This window comes from Echinops telfairi, unplaced genomic scaffold (assembly GCF_000313985.2).
Source record: "Echinops telfairi isolate 266 unplaced genomic scaffold, ASM31398v2 ScPeMD7_1;HRSCAF=3_0, whole genome shotgun sequence".
Taxonomy (NCBI): domain Eukaryota; kingdom Metazoa; phylum Chordata; class Mammalia; order Afrosoricida; family Tenrecidae; genus Echinops; species Echinops telfairi.
The window spans coordinates 63,658,253-63,668,815 of NW_022103896.1; the positions used below are offsets into that span (position 1 = coordinate 63,658,253).

A 10,563-nucleotide genomic window follows, 5' to 3' on the forward strand; every position below is an offset into this window, starting at 1 on the left:
GTCCTGAAGGCCCCATTCCCACAGGCTTCACGCCATTCAAGTCCCCAGGTTGACTCTTGAAAAGCCGCTATTCCACAGTCCTATTTTGAGTGTGTTCTGACCTGGGGGGCTCATGTCCTGGCATTATCTCTTACAATGCTCAGCTTCTTTGGTTAGGCCTTCCCTTCAATATCTGACAATATTTCTGTGCTGTCTACAAGGTTTTCAGGAGCTAATTTCCCTGACATTGACAATCTATTTCTTCTTCGTAGTCTGTTCTTTGATCAAAAAGACATAGCAACAATAAACATTCACCCAATCAATAATAGAGCTCCACAATATATAAAACAACAAGCTTTAACTGGATTCAAAAGTGATATGAACTATTCTACAGTAATAGTAGGGACATTTAACACTCCACTTTTATAGATGGACAAAGCAACTAGAATGAATACAATAGACACATAACTAAATAATACAATCAACCAACTTAACCTCATAGACATAAACAGAGCACACTCCCCAACAATAGCATAGTGTGCTATGTTTCCTAATACACACGGTCTACTGTTCAGAAAAAAAAGTTATTTTCTAAGGCACAGAGCAAGCTGCAATAAAATTTTTCTAGGTCACAAAGCAATCATCAATAAAATTTTAAGACATCAAAATATACAAAACATCTTTGGATACTAATGCTATAGAAACAGAAATTAACAATTAAAAAGACAAGGAAAAACTTATATATTGAAAAACACCTTAGTTACAAATTATTGTATCATAAAATAAATTAAAATGAAATTTTAAAAATTTAGAATAAAATAAGAATGAAGGAACAACATATTAAAACCTCCAGGCCACATCAAAATCAGTGTTCAGAGAAAATTTTTGCTATAAATTCGAGTCTACCAGGAAAAATACATTAATTAACTTATGAAAACAAGGCATTAATGTGAATTGGTCATTTATAATTTGCTATTTTCCAAGTAATAATTTCAATGTTGCTGTTTCGTTATAAGCAATCATAATCACTCATTTATGCATTCATTTATTTATTGGTTCCCATTTATTGATCACGTGCTCTAGCTTAAAAAGCAAAATGAAACATTCCTTGTGCTTATGCAACAGCCTTATTTGTAAGCTTAAAAATAAGTGTTAAGTACCCAGTACATTAAAGGCACGGAAGTAGTCGTTATGAAGGATACAATAAAGAGTATTCCTCCTTGAAATTTATCACACAGGATTTTGAAAATACATACAGCAATATAATGAAACACTTAGAAAATAGATTTACCCTGAGAATTAGAAATAAACTTATGATACTGATGTTGGAAGGAGTTTTTGAAGGCCATTGCATTTAAACGATCCCACCAAGAATAGGTACAATTGCTTAGAATGTGGTTTTAAAAAAGTCATGTTCTAAATAGGTTCTTGCTTATGACAGTAAGGCACCTCTATTTTAAACTGTGCAGAAAACTAGAAATGTTCATGCTTGTCAACATTCCATAGTGAAAGATCCTAGTAGTGACTCACTAAGAACTAAAAAACAAGCAAAAAAAAAAAATCCTTTCAGAATTTTATAGGCAGCACAGAGTTCTATATAAATTATTAACCAAAATTAATTAATTCCTTTTTTATAACACAGAACACAATAAACAGGCTAAATTATTTTTTTTCTAAAATCTTTTAATTAATTTTAATACCTGAACTACAAAAATACATTATTATAAATTCCCAAGGAGGTCTACTTTAATTCAAAGATGACTTTGGCAATTATTATGTTAACTATTTGCCTATAAATCTAAAGCAACAAAGGATAGGCTTTTCTGGAATTAATTACTATCTTTTTGTTTTTGTTGTTTTCAGAATACAGGGGAGAGCGTGAATGCAGTCCCCCACTACCACAAATTATGCAGTCAAGTTTCCCACATTTGGGGAAATCGCAGGGGTCAGCACATCCGGAGTGCAATGGATAAGTCTCACCCTGGGAAAACCACCTTCATGATCATGGTGTCTCCCCTGCCAGGTAAGCATTATTAGTTGCTATCCTAGGTGATCATTCACCACTATCTTGCTTGTACTTTCATTCATTTACCAAATTATTTCTTGATTTTTCTTCATGGTATGTTATTTTTCTTCATGGTATGTTAAAGGGCTAGAAATACTTGCTCTTGCTTCCTTAGTAATCATAGGTTTACACTTTGCTCTCACAATAAATAAAATAACCTTCAAAATACTAAACATTATATTATAGAAAAGAACTTCCAAATTAGCATAGATTATTGGCCTCTTAAGTAATATGAGTGTTTAGGAAAGGCTTCTAGGGAAATTGTGGAGGCATTACACTTAACATTGGATATCTCAAGTATTTATACATAGTTCTTCAGAATCTCAACTATTGTCTAGCAACCAACATGAAGCTGGATGTGAGGGCCAACAATTTTGAAAATAAATTCAGATATATTGTCTCAATGAATTACAGGTGTGCTTTGTACATTAATTCATCAAACATGTAATCATGATCCAGTATATACGGAAAGCTGTAATTGATTATGCTTATTCTTATAAGAAGCTGAATTAATTTTTTAAAGAAAGTAATATTAGAACATGTGGTCATCCACGATTGAATGATGCTGATTTTCTATGAATTTTGGACCATTAGGAGGTGAATTCGATATTGATAATATAAATTAAATAGTGGTTATGAGATTTTATGTCTAATCAATTTTTCATTTTTATTTTTACAGTATATTTTTACAACTATTTAAAATATGTAAAATACTAAAATTTTATTAAACTTAATTTTATAAAACCTTCCAGATCAAAATTTTGAGAGTTAAATTAACTGAGCTCAGAAAACCAAGTTAATAAAAAAATCATCTGTTTTTATTTTTAATGGATGGAGTTTCAGAGAAAGTCTAGTAACCTTTCCAATTGGAATCCTATTGTCAGAGATTCCTTTTCCTTTTGCCAATGAGAAGAAAACCTATTGCACTTGAGTTGATTCCAACTCTCGGTGACCCCATGGCTCTAAGGAGAACTGCTCCATAGAGTTCCATAGGCTGTAATTCTTTACAGACACAGAATGCCATTTCTTCTCCAATGAGAAGAGCTCATCTCTAAATAAATACTTCTCTTATAGAAACCATAATGCCATCTACTGGCAGCCTCCAAGATTTTGTAAATATTTAAACAAAACAACATATAAAATCAATTTAAAACAAGAAGTATGTTTAAATGAATCATTTTTTGAACTCAGAAACAAACATGTTTATGTCAACATGTTCACATGCTTGAAGGCTGATACATCTTTTGTACATACACATTATTTTATTAATATCAAAGACAGCCACTTTTACACAGTCACATCGACATATATAATTGTCAAATAGGTACGCCCACTGTTTTAAATTACTTAAAGGTATAAGAGCCCTTTAAATAGAAATCAATATTAAATAATATTATTTATTGTTTCTAGATATTGTTAACTTACTTCTTAATATTTAGATCCAAAAGATATTGATGGAAACTGCCTGCACATAGGATAGGTATGAGAATGTTATTGAAAATGGCATTTGTGATAAAAAGTTGCAGGAAAATCATACTGAAATTCTTCCATACATAAGTACTAATTAATTGGATTAATAAAACCTTTGCTTGAAAACCTTTAAAAAGCATTAATTGTTAACAAATATTGTTGTTTTAAGTAGTTAAACTTACTATTGAAATTTAACTCTGATATCACTATAGAATCAATGAAGCAAAACATATTACAGATGTTTCATTTCACTGATTCTACAATAAAAGAAAATAAAGAACCTGGAAAATAAACTTTAGTTTTTAAGACACCAAGAAGCTTGTCAAAAATGATCTAGGCATGCTTTTGAACTAAAAGCATGTTTTTATTCTTTTATTGCTCTAGCATGCATATTTTCACATACTTATTAGATTTAATTCCATAGTCATTTCAAGACTAATGGTCACAGAGAGATTATAAAAGGTTTGGGAATGGGTTCACATAAGTATTATGTTTTGTTTCATAAACTTCACTACCCACCTACATTTTGAAGAGGACTGGTTTCCTTCACCATCTGTAAGAGGCTTTATTGGGGAGAGACCTACAGGCAAAGCCATCCCATGAATGTGCATAATGTATGCATAAGAATGCATTTCAGGAAATCTTGCAATCTCGACTTGTCTTTTTCAGTTAAAGTAATAGAAGAGTACTTAAAAAGTAAGTCCTATCATTCCAGAAAGGCATTTTTAAAAGGCCATTATAAATGAAGTTCTCAGAACTCTGGCTCCAACAAAGATGTAAAGGTTAAAAATTGTGTAGGCAGTTCTACTCTATGATCAACTTATTTTAAATGCAAATTGTCAGCAATTTTGAGCCATGCATGTTCATGATAAAATTTAGATAAATGAAAAGATAGGGTAGGATTAATACCAAGCACTTAAATGTATAAAAATTTAAGAAAAGAAAATATTAATGCAATTATCCAGCTTTCAAATTCTAATCATTCTTGTACAAAGCAAAAACAATATGTTAATTTATTATCCAATTGTTTCCTGTATTAATATTTGTGCCATGTTTTCCTTAGTGTGTTATAGTTCTTAGAAAAAAATTACTTAGTGACATATTCAACTTTTGAATGATCAATATAAAACAATCCCTTCTGAATAAGTTTTGGGTAATGCTTTTCAAAATGCAAGAGAAATGCTGAACATGAATTTCATGAAAAAATCTAAATGAATGTATACATAGTTGCGTATATGTGTATGCTTTCTTATTTCTTAAATAAAAAAATATAAAATACAATTGACATATCTTATCCTTGTACAATAGATCACATAGATAATGGAACAATTGAAGAGGGGGGAAAAATAAATTAAGATGTTACATATCATCTGCTCTTCTTTCTGTCCTGAGAAAATGTTCAGGTGACCAACTGCTTTAAGACACAGTTCCCTGCAGTTGCTATAGTGGTGACAATGAAGTTCTTGCCTCTATTTGTGTGATAGAGGTCCCCAGCAGAACGCTTGAAAAGGCAAGCTAATCAAAATGAAGACACTGTTAGTTCTTATCTTCAAGGCAGTCGCCTTGAATTTAGTTCACAATTATAGGGCTCAACAATTGTCGGCAATTTTATTATATGTGCATTATCATAATGGTTCTCCGTGTAGACTTAAAAATTATGCAGCAAACGATGAGCTCTCTTTTTTTATTATAGGTTAACGTCATTGGATAAAAATATTTAAGTTGTTTCTGGACACTTTGTGAGAAAAGCAATGATTGAATCAAAGACTCTTTTCCATTAGGTATTTGTCTGTCTATTACAAAGTTTTATTTTTCTAACAATGCAATGATTGTCCGTTATTTTCCCTCAATGGTACATGTTGTTCAAATCTCATTTCATCTCAGTGTCGATGCAAACTAAAGAGCTTAAAAGCAGACAGTTACTTGTCAAAGTGTATGAATCATCAGACATGCCTTGTGTAAAGCAGTATTACTTACATACATGTTCTGTGTCAAAAAAGTAATCATATTTACATAAAAATATTTGGGGAATTTAAAAAACTTAAAACGTGTTGGTGAGGGAGAATATATGCAAAACACCTCAGAAAAGTATCGACTGCATCTTATGCCTTTTTAATAAATAAGCAGAAATATTTATTGTGACTCTCAAAATTCAAATGGCTGTTTTAAAAAATAACCACCACAAATGTTACAATAACAGCCACAGGGAAGTTTTACCAAACCTTATCATACATTCAAACCATGGCTATAGTCTCAAGATACAGAGTTCTGTGTGCTCCTAGAAGCAACTGTGGTTAGCCTATATCTTAACTATTCATAGTCTTTTTTTCTTCACTCACTGCTAGGATTTCTCTTTTGCTGATAAATAAGCTGTATTTTAAATGAGGTACATTAGTTGTCTATTGCTGTGTGACAAATTGCCACACAGTCAGTGGCATAGAGCTGACTATTAGTTTTGAAGTTCAGGCAAAGAATGACTTGGCTCTCTTCTCCGGGTCTTCTAAGACAGTAATCAATGTGTCAGCCACACATCATTCTCACCTAGAGTTTCTGGAGAAGAATTATGTTCAAGTTACTTCGGGTTATTAGAAGAATTCAATTCTTGTGGCTATAGTACTGAGTTACTGGTTATGTATTGGCTATTAGATGTGAGTCACTCTCATCTCATAAAGATTTCCTTCCCCAAAATTCACTGCCATTGAGTTCAGTCAAAGACCATAGTGACCCTATGGGATGTGTTGATCAGTGTAGATAGCTTCATCTTTCTCCATTGGAGCAGCTGGTGACTGTGAGCCACTCACTGAGTGGTCAGCAGCCCAACACCATAGTGCCACAGGGGCTCGAAAGTACTTACCAAATGGAGTTCTATAGTTGTAGAATGCCAATGGAGATGCCTTCTTTTAAGGAATTGCTCTCATTGCTCCAAATCTCTGGTTTCAGTAAAATTCTAGTGATCTTTTGAGGCATTATTAGATTAAATCAGACTCATCCCAGATGATCTCTCCTTCTTAAAGTATCTGATTATATAACATAATCTGGAAGAAAAATATACCACATTCAGAATCTTAGGGATTAAGCAGGGTATATATGTCAGGAAGCAGGAATCTTGGGAACCAGCCTAGAAGTCTGCCTAGGACATCGTCCAAATGAGTTTGGTTAGTTCATGCGGCAGAGGCAAGTTTTTGTACATATATTCCAGAAAAGTTCCACATAATAAAGAACAATCTGTAAAATGATTTTAAAACAATCTATACTTTATTTCCAAGATGAAAACAGATTATTAGCATTTAAAACTGTTAACATTCATCTATAATTATGTAAATGGAAAAATATAATTGATATCTTTCTTTTCAATATAACTCACTGCCACAAAGTACTTTCTGACTCAAAACAATGCTATCTATAGGGTTTCCAGGGACTTTAAGATGGAAAACAGCCTCAACTTTCTCCCACAGAGCATTTTGTAGCTTTGAACCACCAACTTTTGGGTAGCAGCCCTAACACACAGTGCACCAAGGCTCCTTACAGTGGAATACCATAATCATAACTGAGAATTATGTAGGGCTCACGTGGTTTATGTGTGTCCTTTGTCAAAGAATTTAAAAACCATTTCCTATCAGTTCTTTGGTTTTTCCTTTACTGGAGCCTTAGTGATTTACCGGATCACACATTGGGTTGCTAACTACAAGGTTAGCAGTTTGAAACCATTCATCATTCTTTGGAGGAAAGACATGGTTTTCTACTCTCTTAAAAAGTTAGTCTTCCTCTGACTGTGAAGATGCGACCTGAGGGACGCACGAGGCCTGCAACTTGTGCGTCAACAGCAGCACAGAAGAAAGAGGAAGAAGTCCCTGGTTTGGGTATTATTATTTCTGGGATGTTCCCATGAGAGATTAAAATTTGTGAACATCATTAGAGCTGATCCAGATAAGACAAACATAGAGCATCCCAGTTGCCGGCAGTGTCCTAAGGACCAAAGAAAATGACCAAGGCCCAGATTGTTTATCCTGCCTACCTTATCTAGATAGAACTGAAGAGATAATAATATGCACAGAAACAAGACAGAGCAAAACAAAACAACAACAACAACAACAACAAAAAAAACAATGACAACAAAAAGAAAAACTTGTAACTAGTTCAAGGAATCACTGACATTCAGTGATGTGGCTGTAAAGTTCACCCGGGAGGAATGGCAGCTCCTGAACCCTGCTCGGAAGACCCTATATCAGGATGTGATGTTGGAGAACTATCGCAACCTGGTTTCCATCAAAATCCAGAAAGATGGTGATCATATGCTCGAACACTTGCAACATGAAAGTTACATGGACAGAACGGAACAGTGCTATAAATTTAAGACACTGGAAAGTATTGCTTCTCATCACAAAAATAATTTTCCTCTCAAGGAAAATTGCGAGATGTTTGGCTTTCATGAAGAAGTTGTAAAATCAGATTTAATCATTCTGAAATTAAATCAGAACAGAAGCAACAACAACAACAACAACAAAAAAGTTAGTCTTGTCAACCCTTCAGGCCGATTCGCCGCAGACCTGTCGGATTTCCATGAGCTAAAATGGACTCCATTGCAGTGAGTTGATTTTCTTTGTTTAAATACAAACAAGAAAAGAAGACAGCTGGACATAAAACGTCATCTTTTTTTCTGTATCTAGTTAGGAAAAGTGATGGGCATCTGGGTACCGCAGCATAGATTTAATTTCGTACTGTCGCTTACGAGCTTTTTAATCTTGAAAAATCTACTGAATTCCCGTGAACTTCAGTTTACTGACCAATAATGTGAAGATAATAAGAATATGTCCTATGGTAGTTGTAAAATTACTGGAAACAATGCATATAGAAAAATATTTGAATCAAGTCAAATGCTCAAAAACAGTAGCTATTATCAGCATTATTCTGTAGCCATTGTTGCTGTTAGCACCCAATCCCAAGTGAGATGCCAACAGAATCATAAAATGACTAAACATTGAATGCTTGCTATGAACTGTATCGGTATAATAAATGACTAATTAATGTTCATAGAACTTTATGATATAGATGTTATTATTTATATTGTGTGGATAAGGAAAGCAATACAAATTTTTGTAGATTTACTTAAAGCCTAGAGGTGCTGAGAGTAGACAGAGGACCCAAATCAGGCCAGTGCTTTCAGCCCTTGCTCTCCACCACCACCTCTCCTGGATGTCAGAAGAGCCTATTCTTTTCAACTGCCTGGACTGACCTCATCAATATGTGCTTCCTACATTGTGATGCTAAGGAAAAGTAGAAAACTCTCTTGCACAATTTAACAGGTGTCAGAGAACGTTGCATAAAGGAGATATCCTTACATGCTTGCGGCCACAGGTCATGTTGCGTAAGGAGAGTGGGAAAGGAAGATATCGATTCAATTTTGATCACGGCCAATCATAGATAAATATTATTCTTTAATTTATGTTCTTGATTAACCAATGGACTATTTTATTATCTAAGTAATTATATTTATAAAATATATGTTTATGTGTATTTATAATGATGGGAATTAGAATGTTTCCATTAATATCAGCAAACATTATAAAATTGGGACAATTTATTTATCATGTACACAAAAGTGCTATTGCAATCCTTAATGATTCCAAACTAGGAAACAGAGGCAGTTGAAGTTCTTTTGGTGACACAAGTAATTACCTTTAAATTTCTGATGATGGGGTGAATAGTTTATTTAACTACATTAAAATCAGAGGTTTACATTTCAAGCAAGTATTTTCCAAACTAGCATATGTTCATAAGTCAGAGATGTGAAGCCACAACCTGACCGATGACATTCAGGTCACGAGTAAACGTATGGTCTGCCAGAGGGGCTCAGTCAGACATCCATCAATGTAATTGCATAATACATCAGAAGAGGTAGAGCCCCATTATGGAGGGCCAGTAGCTCATATTGAATTTAGCAGAAAAAAACTGTTATTTTTGCTATTATTTATCAGGCCGACTATCTCTTTTAAATAAAATTTCAACAACTACTGCATTTTTATCATTTTATAAGTAATAAATAAATAATATTTATGATTTTTAATTCTGGGCTGTTGGAAAAGAGAGATTATTCTTATAATAAGGTGGTAGAGATGAAAAGCATACTTTATAGGATACCTATAACAGTTTAATTAATTATAACAGTTAATGTGGAGATAAAAATGGTAAAGGATTATTGTTTACACTTTATATATTATGCATAAAAATAATATGTTACAAACTTCTAAGAAAGGGACATGGCTGAACTGATTTTTTTCCCAATTATTTCAAACAAAATGTTTTTGGGAGACATGGCAAAATAATGGTAATTCCCTCTAAGGGAAAAAAAAGAATGTGTGTGGGTGGAGGGCATGGGCAGATTATCCTCGATTCGATGTATGCTATTAAAGAGCTTGAACTCATGGACACAGAAACACAGTAATAGGTTCCTACAGTCAGAATGCACTGATTGAATAAAGATGCCAGATCCCTAACTTGTTACCCCTCATTTAAGGTTCACATCATGAAGGAAATGATTGATATCATTAACACTATGTGACTTCACCTATATGCCTTAGTGTAAAGGGAGTGTATTGAAGAGGATTTAAAGAGAATATTGTAGCTGATAGATGAAGTTTCCATTTGTATTTTATGCAGCTTGCATAAACTGGAGAGAGGAATTAACCATTGACCAGTACCTGGTTTTGACATATATTTTTAATATAAAAAAATCCATGACATTGAGATTTTCTTTTATAGCTTTTTCCTATTTTTGGACTCAATATTATGATTTCATTTTTCTGACCTACAGTAGTTTGATCTATAATTTACTACATTGATTGATTTTTTTAACTTTTTCTGAATTTGGCGCACCCTATTAGTTTTTTGTATTGTAAAAATGGAGTTGGGATAGTGTACAATCTCCTCTGATTTCAAAAGGGAGAGGAGTATGAAATTCCACAATGTCCCAAGTTGAATTCCTAAGAGGCAGCGGTCCTCTACTGTCCAACCTTCTTACCAATTCTTAATACCATAATTTATCCCATGCA

At 33.4% G+C, this 10,563-nt stretch overlaps 1 non-coding gene across 1 annotated transcript; it reads right to left on the reverse strand.

Annotated features, from left to right (window-relative positions):
• Positions 1 to 1,846: 1,846 nt before the first annotated feature.
• Positions 1,847 to 2,010, reverse strand: LOC115868857. The gene has a single exon (XR_004045828.1). It is a non-coding gene; the product is annotated as a U1 spliceosomal RNA (small nuclear RNA).
• Positions 2,011 to 10,563: the final 8,553 nt, after the last annotated feature.